The following is an 11,731-nucleotide window of genomic DNA, read 5'->3' as shown; positions in this document are numbered from 1 at the left end:
TAAGGATAGGCTACCCACTCCAGTATTCTTGGGCTTCCCTTGTGGCTCAGCTGGTAAAGAATTCACCTGCAATGTGGAGACCTGGGTTCAATCCCTGGGTTGGGAAGATCCCCAAGAGAAGGGAAAGGCTACCCACGCCAGTATTCTGGCCTATAGAATTCCATGGACTATATAGTCCATGGGTTTGCAAAGAGTTGGACATGACTGAGCGACTTTCATTTCACTTCACTTCATAAACTAAAGGCCATGGTTCTTCCTTGCTCTCAGTTGAGCACATCCTTTCACTGAGAAAAGCAATCAAGTCAACACAAGCAGAGATATTCAAATAATGCCAAATGGTGTGTAGTTTTCAAATTATATGACACAACTTTCTATACACAGAATCCATCTAGATCTGAGCTGGTCTCCAGAAAAGAGGCACTTTGAGCCCTGTGCCTGGCTGCTATCCTCCCTGGATCATCCAACATGTCAGAATCACATCACATACCCGTCACCTCTCTTCATTTGCCTGAAATTCAAAAGTCCTCTTTACACTTTTGTTCCTCCCATTACCACACTAAGGCTTAGTATTCCTAACAGCTTGGAACAAGTGGTTTATGCATTCTATTTCTCCATCCTGCAAATGGGTATGGGCAACTTTTATCCCTCCTTTTTAAAAAAAATCATAAATTACACATAATAAAATTCCCTATGTTAACAATGTTTAAGTACATAGTTCAGTAGCGTTCCATGTATTCACACTGTTGTACAACCGATCTCCAGAATCGCCTATTTTTTCAACAAACATTAAATAACTAGAACTATGTAAAGGAATGTAAAAGTTCCTAACTATACCTCCTAAAATACCTGCTAAATGTTGAATAAAGATTAAGCAAGAGGGAGGGGATATATATATACACACACCTATGGCTGATTCATGTTGAGATTTGACAGAAAACAACAAAATTCTGTAAAGCAATTATCTTTCAGTTAAAAAATAAATTAACTTGAAAAAAAGATTAAGCATCCGTTTATAGCCTTCTTTTTAAAGATAGTATAATTTTTGTGCTTCAGGATTAAAAAAACAGTTTATTTCCTGGAAAGAGTAAAAATGAACCTTGGATTAAAGGGTTGACTTGTCTGTCTTAAGAATGTCCATTCCTAAGGGCAGATCAAGCAATTCCATGTAATTTTTTTCCTCCCTGATTTTTGCAAGTGCTTCTGAGGCCTATGAAAAAAGAATTGTGCTTCTTTGCCAGTGCTCTGTCCATCCAACAGAGAGACATCACCGTTCTATTTTTTTTTAACATCTTCAATGGTTTGGAGATTAGTATGGGTATTTAGCAAAAAGTACAATTTCAAATTACATGCCGCTTCATGGTGCCAAAACACCACACCATCATCTTTGATGATGTCTACCAACACAGCACTAAGAATGGTGGTTGTTAGACATCTTGCCTTGCAAAGCTGGAAGATGAAATTGCAAACAGTGTGTGCTTAGACAAGTCTTATTAGAAGAGTGTCTTAAAGATAATTTTAATTTTTTTTAATCTAGCAATCTCTTTTAATCAGCAAGGCATGCGTGCTTGCTAAGTTGCTTCAGTCGTGTTCAACTCTTTGTGACCCTATAGACTTTAGCTCTCCAGGTTCCTCTGTCCGTGGGATTCTCCAGACAAGAATCCTGGAGTGGGTTGCCATGCCCTCCTACAGGGGATCTTCCTGACCCTGGGAGCAAACCTGCATCTCTTAAGTCTCCTGCATTGACAGGTAGGTTCTTTACCCCTAGCAATGCCTGGAAAACCCTTAATCACCAACTGTGTATCTAAATCAATGTGACAAATAGATACTCGCTCAAAAAGAGGAATAATTATCCATGGGCATCCTAAAAAAGATAATCACATTTACAAGCATATATGTTAGTAACATTCTGGTCTTCATTGGCTGAGGTACTTGTTTATATATGTTTAACCACATATTTGTGTAGATATTAAGATTGCTTTAACGTTAGTATAATGCTTGGAAAAGGAACCAAAATGACCCCTCCCTGGCACTGGTAACAGATCATGCTATTAATTCCGGTGTGCATCTCCCCCATGAAGAAACAGAGGTGTAGACAAAGACTACAAATGACTAAGTCCAACTCTAGTCATTACTAGGAGAAAACAAAAACCAAGTACTCCAAAGAAGATGGCTCCAGGTCAAGTGTGAAGACAGAACATTGGTAAAATAAAAGTTAAAATGTTTTATTAAAGACAGTTTAGGAGCTAGGACTAGAGTCTGTCTTGCTCAACAAATGAATACCTAAAACAACTCACATCTTTAATCTCATCGTCTCTCCACAAAGTCCTCTGACAGTCAATCACAAAGGAGCCTGAAGAAAGGTTCCCTAGATACTACCAAAAACACAGGTTTGCAACAGATGTCTCCATGCAACTTTCAGAACAGATTCCATGTTAAGAGGCTGATAAACCCATATGTATTTGTTAATCAATCCAGGTCTGTACATGCAGCCTGAAGCTGGGAAGTAAGAGTTATTAGCAGAGAAATCATAGATGTGCAAATAATGCATGAAAAAGTATCAGAAAAACATTATTTATAAATTCAAAGACGAATGCAATAATATACACAATTGGGAACTCCCCACCTGGAAGCCATCCAGATCAGTGCTTATATTTAGACACTAATTGATGCGCAAATAATGCATGGAAAAGTATCAGAAAAAAACATTACTTATGAATTCAAAGACGAATGCAATAATATACACAATTGGGAACTCCCCACCTGGAAGCTATCCGGAATGCTTACATTTAGGTACTAATAAACGTGAGCTTTTTGCTCACACTGACCACCCTCCTAATTAAGGAACACAGTGTCAATCTCTCAGTTTCCCCACCTATACAATAGGAAATCATGCTGTGTGTTAATGAGTGGAGGTTAAAATTCTCCCAGGGAATGATATTACAGAAAACACAAATGTTATCACCATGAAATGTAGCGAAAGGTATAGTTTTGAACCTAAAAGCGGTTTAAGTCACGTTTTGAAAGAACACGGCCAGAGGAACATGTACTTGGAACCAAGTTGCTATGCAGGGGATAAGGAGAGAGGTTCAGGGTGAAATGACTCACGAATGCGGGAATGCAGGGGCTCTAGGCAACATGAAGTCACAAGGGACCGTCCCTGAGGTCTCTCGTCCCCTCCACAAACAATGCAGTGTGTTAACTTCAAAAGAAGAGGAGTTTGGAAATTATTATTTTTTGTTTTGGGGGATTTTTCACATCATTTACTGAAAGTACAAGCTGGTATATTGTTCAAAAAATCATTAAAGGAAAACATCCTGATGTGTACTAAGAAATACTGATTTTTCTAATACTTAAAGGATGACAAATAGAATGAACACTTTAATTCCAGGGGTTTGTAACTAACACTTTGACATGAGCAGAGAGCAAGTTTGGTCTGACACGAAGCTTGTTAAAAGTTTAGAGGGCAGAAACACAAGGGTATCCATACAGTCAGAGCATCTCTTCAAAACCAGCTAAAGGCAGGGAGCATCTGGGGCAAAGAAGCAAGCTAGCAAAATACCTGAAATGTGGTGATCTTGACCTTTTCCAAAATGGAAGCTTTCTGCGAGTCCGCGTGCAAACCAAATCCTACCTTAAGATTTCTCTGGAAGCAAACCACTTAAAACAATCCACGTTGAAACTTACACAAAAAGGAGCTCATCCGTGGTTCAAAGAATTATCTTCTAAAACCTTCACGTTTTAATTTGTATTAATGACATCTTCTTAAACATGTTTTGCAGCGTGCAGCAGCACACCAATAAAAACCACTTGCTGCCCTTTGAACTCTGAATGTTCCACTGCAATCTCTTTCCTTAAATAGAATCATGGAATATTAGAGTAGAAGATTCCTCAGCGATCAGTTAGAATTGCAGTTCTCAACCCTGGCTAAACTTTACAAACATTTCTGGAGTTTTTAAAAAATTTAGAAGCCCAAGTCCCCACAACAAACAAATTAAATCAGAATGGAGGGGACAGGGTAAGTATTAGTATTTTTTAAAAAATAAACTCTGCAGGTGGTTTTATAGGGCTGCCTGGATTAGAACCCTTGATATAGCTTATAGATTTACATTGCCCAATATCATAGCCACTGGTACATGAAATGTGACTTGTGAGCACTTGAAATCTGACTAATCTGAATTGAAATGTAGCATAATTGTAAACACATACAGGATTTCAAAGATCTACTACCTCCCCAAATCACAAAGTATCTCATCAACATTTTAAAATTGATTGTACACTGATATTTCAGATATACTGAGTTAAATAAAATTATTAAAATTAACATCACCTTCTTAAAAATATTTTTAATGTGGCTGTAGGAACACTTAAAATTATATATGCAGCTTGCGTTTGTGGTTCCTGCCATTGGACTATGCTGGTCAAGACCAACACTCTAATTACAAAAGAAGAAACTGAGGCAGAGAGCATAATGAGTTCAAGGCAGCACTTTGGAGTCTCAAACTCTCTTCCGGCGTCAGGCTTGTCCCGTTGCCTTAAAGCTCACTGTTACAGAGCTAGAAATGGCAGAGCCCAGGAAGCCACCATTGGGATTTCAAACCTTTCTTTCTTTTATCTTGCTGGTTGCTTCCTCTAAGATTTTATATGGAAATCTATTTCCCTTATGAAAAAACACCCCCTCTCTGCTGTGCACACACTTGTGATTTGTCATTGTAGGGTTACTCATGAAAGCCCAGTCACAAGAATGAATGTTAAAAATAAATCTAGAAAAACATTAGCATAAGGGAAATGCAGAAAATAAATGAAGACTATTAAGGCTTTTAAGATGTAGATGGTCAAGTTCTATCCCGTGAATGTTTTACTCTGGTTGCAGTTTAATAAATAACCCTGGAAACCCTCAGCACTCCAAAGTTCATCCTCAGCACAGCATCCCAGTCTCGGCTCAGAATTTAGAAGCCTGAGCCTGTAATATTTTCTTTCCTCCCACAGGCAATGTTTTTCTGGACTCTGTTGTCACTCAGTGAGGCAAACAGGCTCTTCCAAATGGCACACGTCATCACACCTAGGTACCTTTCTAGAAGTGGACTTTATCCTCATGGATAAATATTTCGTCATTCCGAAGTTAAATAGCATCACAGTTGACTTAAAGAAGAAAATCTTGTTTTGATAATGTAAAGTGGTCCCACCAGATCTGGCAAATGGAGATAAAATGTATTTCTTCTAATAATCAGCTAATTCAAACAAAAACAGAGATGTTTTTTGTTCCATGTGGTTTTTCCCCCCTTGGGAAACCAGCAGAGAGAGAATTGCATAAAACTGGCTGAAATGTGTTATATTTGAGAAATCGTGCAACACAGGGGCTCCTCAGTGTAATCAAAGAATAAAAGAGACCTGAATTCTGATATAAAGTGTTCATGCAAAGAGCTGGAAAGGAAAACTATGGGTCAAGCCAAACAACACATACAGTAGATGCATTCAAGATTTCTGTTGAGATATTCTTGTGCTCCATCCTAAATACAGCAAAACCAAAACATCATCTTAAATCAAATGTTTGGTGCTCTGGAGCCCCCTATGTTGCATGCATGATTTCAATTTGCTGTGATCAGTCAAATTTTGCCAGTCAAACCTCGAAGACCATACTTCCAGGTCCAACTCACTCCTTGTGTAGTAATATTCACCTATAAACAATCTCAAATACACCAGCCTGTAAATATATTACAGACAGATCTTAGGCAAAAATGTAACTGCCAGAGTGAAAATAGCACTTGTTACTCTATCCAACAAAAAGAAAGACAAAGGTATTTTAACTTTAAGAAATGTTTTTGGATTCCTTCCTCAGAGATGAAAAAGAAAGGACAGGAAATTTATGAAAGGAAAAGGACAAGAAAGTAAAGAAAGTTACTGCCTTTACTGAGATGATCCTATAGACCATTTTTAGTTGTGCCTGGTTTTTAGTCTCAAATTATGTCTGGATGAAGTAGTTTTATAGGGCATGTCTAATTACAATGGTGAAGATGAGTGGCCTTCAAATAAGGAAACCAATATCAGAAAAATTAAAATTGCAGATATATAAGAATAACCAGAATAAAAACTACAGTTTATACAGTCAAGGTATTCATTCAAAAGATCTGATAAAAATTTGAAAGGTTAGTGATCAAAAGGCTTGAAAAGAGCAAAGCATTCAAAGCCATGGGTTATGCTTCCTTCAGGACAAGGGCATTTATGGCAGCCTGACACATGGAAAGACCCCCTGACCTGGAAGTAAGGACCCTGCTTCTAGGCTGGGTTCAGCATTCTCCAACTCTAGGTCTTAGATGAGCCAGAAGAACCACCAGGCCGGAGGCTGTCCTCTGCAAAGGGACAAAGCTGGCCCATCAACGAGAAGACGCCCCCTGCCCCACCAATTCCAGCTCTGCCAAATGCTATCACAAAAGCCTTTCTCACATCTGAATGAACCCCTAGGCCAAAAGCAACTTCTCACTACAATTAGGTGTGTGTGCTTAGTTGCTCAGTTGTATCTGATTCTTTGCGACCCCATGGACTGTAGCCTGCCAGGCTCCTCTGTCCATGGGGATTCTCCAGGCAAGAATACTGGAGTGGGAAGCCAAATGCCAACATGGCAGTTTTCAATCCTTGTTAATTTTAGGGTAGAGATTACAAATGTGAACCTTGAGGAAGTAGAAGGAAGCAGCTAAAATATGTATTTTTTTAAATGTTAAAGTTGATTCTGATCTATTTCTCAGAAAACCTAAATAGGCAACAGAGTGAGCTTGGAGGTAAGAAATATGGAAATGTCACTGTAACATATTACACATTTAGGAATTTATCCTAAACTTTTAAAGTTTTATATTGAAGGTCCCAGAGTGTCAATAAGAGTTTCAAAATTTTTACTTTTGTAATAGTATCATCAGTATTACCTGGAAACTTGTAAAAGCCTTCTCTCTCTTCTCTTTTCTTACATTAAATCCATGATTTGTGATTCCCAACAATGGAATACTAATGGATCCTCAAAAAGCACTAATTGTCCGTTTTTTTCCTAATTACAAAATGTAAGAACCCTTTATTGAAAACATTAAGCATGATGTCATTTTTAAAGTGCCAGAGTTTCTATTTAAAGTGATGCCATAAAGTAGATAGCTTATATAGTTTACAAATAGCAATACAAAAAGGTTCTTTAAGTCTGCTTAGCATATCTGAAAGTGCTTCTTTCTCACATTTAAATATGTGGGGCCATTGCCCCCCTCTCCAAGTTTATTACCTTATCTCAACTGTATAATTTTCTTAAATAGGATTCAGAGAAATAGTCCTAGATTTAAATTTTTAAACACTAATTTATAAAAGCATGGGTTGATTCCCATAATACAGCTGGTAGTCAAACTGGACAAGATAATGAATTGACTGAGATCATTGTTCCATCTTCATCCAAGAAAGCTGCCTCTAAAAAAAGATCTTAAATTGCTGTGGAAATCCAATTTGTAAGAAGCAAAAGAAGCATATAGATGGGAAACACCAGCCATGATCACATTAATTTCGTGGCTAACAGCACTGCTTTGAAGTAAAGAAGAAGAAGGGGGAAAAAAGATGACAAAAATAATAAGTCTACTCAAATCCCCAATTTATTCTAATAGCATAACCAGAAGAAAACCAACTACAGACACAAAGTTCACATCTCGGTGATCCAGCAAACATCACATCCCCACAAAATAATTTTCAGCTTAATAAAAAATAAAGGAAAGCTAAAGGAAATACTATAGGACGGTGATGCATCATTGCCAAAAAAGCAAATTATAATAAGAAATCAGGAGACCAGGAACCTGACGTTAGTATGAACAGCCATGAAAAGTCCACAATTGATTGGTTTTGAATCCATAGGTGAGGGAAACTGACAAATAACTGTAACCAAAATCTTCAACTTACTGTAACTGAAAAGCTATACAAGAAAAATCTCTCTAACAAGCTACCATTCACTGAACCTCTTGTTCAAATAAAAGCTGCAACACCAGAAAGATATAAAAATAAAAGCACTGTTTCTATTTTTTTGTGGGAATGTCCTAATTATCTGCTCATATATAAACTATATAAGGTCACAACTGACTTTTCATTGACAGGCAATATGGGGGTATCAACCATTTATATTCAAAACCAGCTGGCTTCAAGATACAATCAACTGAGTAAACATAGTTTGAGTAAAGTTGAAAAATAAAAATCGCTATGAATCAGACAGGATTTAAATATAACATGTATGTAACATGCTACAAGCAACAGAAAATGAGAAAACTTACAGGGAAGCACAATAAAGAAAGTTCTTTAATTGCTTTCTTTTTAAGTTTTATAACTAAAGTAGTAGCTGATATTCCATCAACAGCATCCTTCTTCAGGGAATACTCATCCAGGATGGTTTTTTGTTTTATTTTTAACTTTTAGGTTTCTTTTTTAATTAAAACTTAAGTAGCTACTGAAGTGATTCATGAAATCTTGGGGGAAAAGAGCATTCTTACCTGGCATATCATTTCACATGTTTCGTAGCTCCCCTACTGCAGTTCCCATGCTCACGAACATTATTTTACCCAGGAAATAATGGTCTTATCCACACACACACACACACACAAAAGCTTCCAATCAAATGTTATCAAGTCTCAGGAAACTGCAACAGCAATCTTAAAAGTCAGTGTAAAATAAGAATTCCACTTACGAATCTCATCTATGAAAATACGAGATTGTTCTCCTGGAACCAACTACAAAGTTCCCTTTCTCCTTAATAAGCATAATAAACATCATCTTACCATTATCTGTAGAATAAAATCAACAACGTGTTGCTTTCTGCAGCCACCAAATCAAGGTTTTCCTTCCTTTCTTTCTAGTAAATTCTTTTTCACCAGCAAGATTAGGAAGAAAATAAAGCTTTACGTATCTGCCTCAGTAATTCAGACCACGACACTGAGAAACCAGCTCTTAGTAAAAGAAAAAAAAGAAAAAACAAGAACAGGTCTGGTATTTTACAATCACTTCTGCAATCCACAGGTACCTCCTGGACTCCCGTACCTCCTCTTCTTTCTGGTTCTTAGTTTCTTTTAGTAATGAGACTAATTTTTCCAGTAGCCTTGAACTCCCCAGATTTAACCGACATGGAAAATGTGACTAAAAACTTGTAGAACTGTCTAGCCTCCAACCCTACACAGAATCAACTTTGTTGGAAGTGTTGAAGAACACCTCACAAGCAGCTACTTGCTCCTTTAGACTCCTGCACGACACAGCTCAGAACACCAAATAACACTGCGCCATCTAGTTAGCAAGCTGCACTCTCCATTCTAAAAGGGGGGACACCTTCAAACTCTGGGACTTAAGGACTTGTCAGGGTTCAGCTGCTCTAAAGGTCCAATTGTTTATTTAAATAAAAAAAAATATCGCTACTGAGATAATCCACATCTAGTGGATATGGGAAAATTTAGGTTATAATGGCACTACAAACTTTTACATCTAACTTTGATTTACAAGATAAAAGCAAGTTTTAAATTAAAAGGGCTTTCTGTTAATAGAGCTTATTATTCTGAAGACGGGGAATGATTTTCTTCGAAAGTTGTCCCTGGGTGCATGCCTATTATCTGTGCTTTTCCCCTTCCACTAATGAGCATTTATCTAAAGAGCCTGTTAATCCTCTGATGTGTGCTTCTGGTCAGAGGTAACAGTTTGAATAAAACCACTAATCACTGATCACTAAATCACTGATCATTAATCACACTCTCCAGTGCTGGTGACCCGGGCCATTTTCCCCTTCAGGTCTATGTATGCATCACAAACAAGAAGTTTTAACATTTCAGATGCACATGTATTGTGTGGGGGGTCATACTATTTCATCTCTAGATGTGAATAAATAATAAATACTGCCACAAACTTGGGGAATGACGTCAATTAGACTCCACACATGAGTTTCACAAATGCCTACTCTACAGCGTGGCTTTCACTCTGAAGAAAGTAGATCTGATTATAACAAAACATGTGTTCTTCAAGAAATTCCCACATACTCAGAATATAAATTTTCCTTTATTTAGCTTTCACCAGCTTCAAATCAGAGAGCACTCAGCTCTTCTGCACCCGCTCTGTTCAAAAGCCTGTTAAGAAATCTTTTATTTAATTTCTGCTACACACTGCAGCCCCATCCCCACCCCCTTTTTACTTTTATCCCTTAAACATGTCATATACAGTATTTTTATTCAACTGCCAGATACGGGGATTCTGACTCAATTCAATGACTTATGTATTTAACTTTCTATTGAAATACAGAAAGTTAATGTTAAGAGAAAAAAAGTAACACATGCACCACTTTATTGTAAGATATTTTGAGTTCAACGACTTACATTCCCTCACTTTGGAAATAAAACGTTTAATCTCGAGCCTTCCAGCTAAATTTGATTTAGTCGGCATCCTCAGCCATCCCTCTTCGGATAACCGGTCTGTCTGAGGAATGCGCTCTGTAAAGTTAAGAACTTTGCTTGCAATGAGTGTGTTGTTTTCCTAAGTCACCACAGGGACACAGTACTATCATAGTGTCTCTAAACATTTCCTGAGACGCCTTTTCTATCAGAGTTGAGCAGTTTGCCCTGGAGAAGAGGGTTCACTGGTGCCTTTCTTAAATAATAGAAAAGAGCAGATTGTGTGTGCGTCGATCAGGTACTGCGCTCCCTGGGCCACCAGAAGCTCTTACCCACACTCCAGGGACTGTGATCGCCCCAGGGAAAGCAGTCAAAGGCGGAGGCGGGGCCAGAGTGATAACGGTGTGGGCGGTAGAGCGGGTGGAGAAGGAGGGATCCGGGAGGAGAGGGCAATAACGATGCTCAGGGAATCAGCGATTGTACAAGTATGTTGGGGGTTGGGGATGGAAAGCCTTGCCTTGTCAGCACTTCTAAGGCCCCCAACCCTTGAGTATCTGAAGCTGTTAATCAAACACTTATTGGTCTGCAGAATGACGTAATGGACCTGTATCCAGCCTTTATTCCTTGACACATGTCAGAGAAGGAGGGAAAAATAAAAACCAAACACTCTGTAGACTCTGACAACGAAATATATAAGTAGCCCACTTCAGTTCCCGGCCTTGAACAAGTCTCAAGTGGGGGCGGCACTTGTTCAGGGAAAGTTGGGGTGGACAAGATCTTTATCTACCAGATACTCACCCTCCACCCCCGAAATAAATCTATGGCAAAGGAAAAGAGGGATGCAGCCGCCAGGAGAAAACATCTCCTTGGTTCCTTCGCGAGTCTTGCCCCTCTAAGAACGTCGTGAAAAGTTTTGAGCTATTCCGTGTAGAATCTGGTGGCGAGGAAGGCTCCGCCGCCGTGTTCTGAGAACTACAGCCGCGTCGAAGGCGGGAGCTGTCATTTGGGGCAGCGGCGGGGAAGAGGTAATGATGCCAGTGAGAACCGGACAGAGGCAGGAGGTGGCTGTAGGAGTGAAGACAAGGACAGCCTCGCCACTGTCGAGCATTCCACGCCTGCAGTGAAAGGCAAGTGCCCCCCGAGAGCGATGCCCCCTCATTCCCCGGCGCGCGCGCCCACCACCTGCGGTGGGCAGCCCTGCAAGAGGTGGCAGCAGCAGGCTTGGGGCCCGGGAGGAAGCTAGCCCCCAGTGCGCCCGCCCGTCCGCCCCCTAGGTGACCCGGCGTCCTCGCCGCGCCCGCTGGAAGTTTGCAAACTTTCTCCGGGGATTCCGCCGCATCACCGGGAAGTTGGGGACGCGGGGG

General features: G+C 39.4%; 1 protein-coding gene across 2 annotated transcripts in view; it reads right to left on the bottom strand.

Moving 5' to 3' along the window:
* The window catches only part of CREB5 (cAMP responsive element binding protein 5), a 436,878-nt gene that overhangs the window by 424,702 nt on the left and 445 nt on the right, over positions 1-11,731 (bottom strand). The gene's annotated exons all lie outside the window — the stretch shown is intronic.

Source organism: Bison bison, unplaced genomic scaffold, assembly GCF_000754665.1.
Source record: "Bison bison bison isolate TAMUID 2011002044 unplaced genomic scaffold, Bison_UMD1.0 scf7180017864364, whole genome shotgun sequence".
NCBI lineage: Eukaryota > Metazoa > Chordata > Mammalia > Artiodactyla > Bovidae > Bison > Bison bison.
This window is presented reverse-complemented; position numbering and strand designations above follow the sequence as displayed.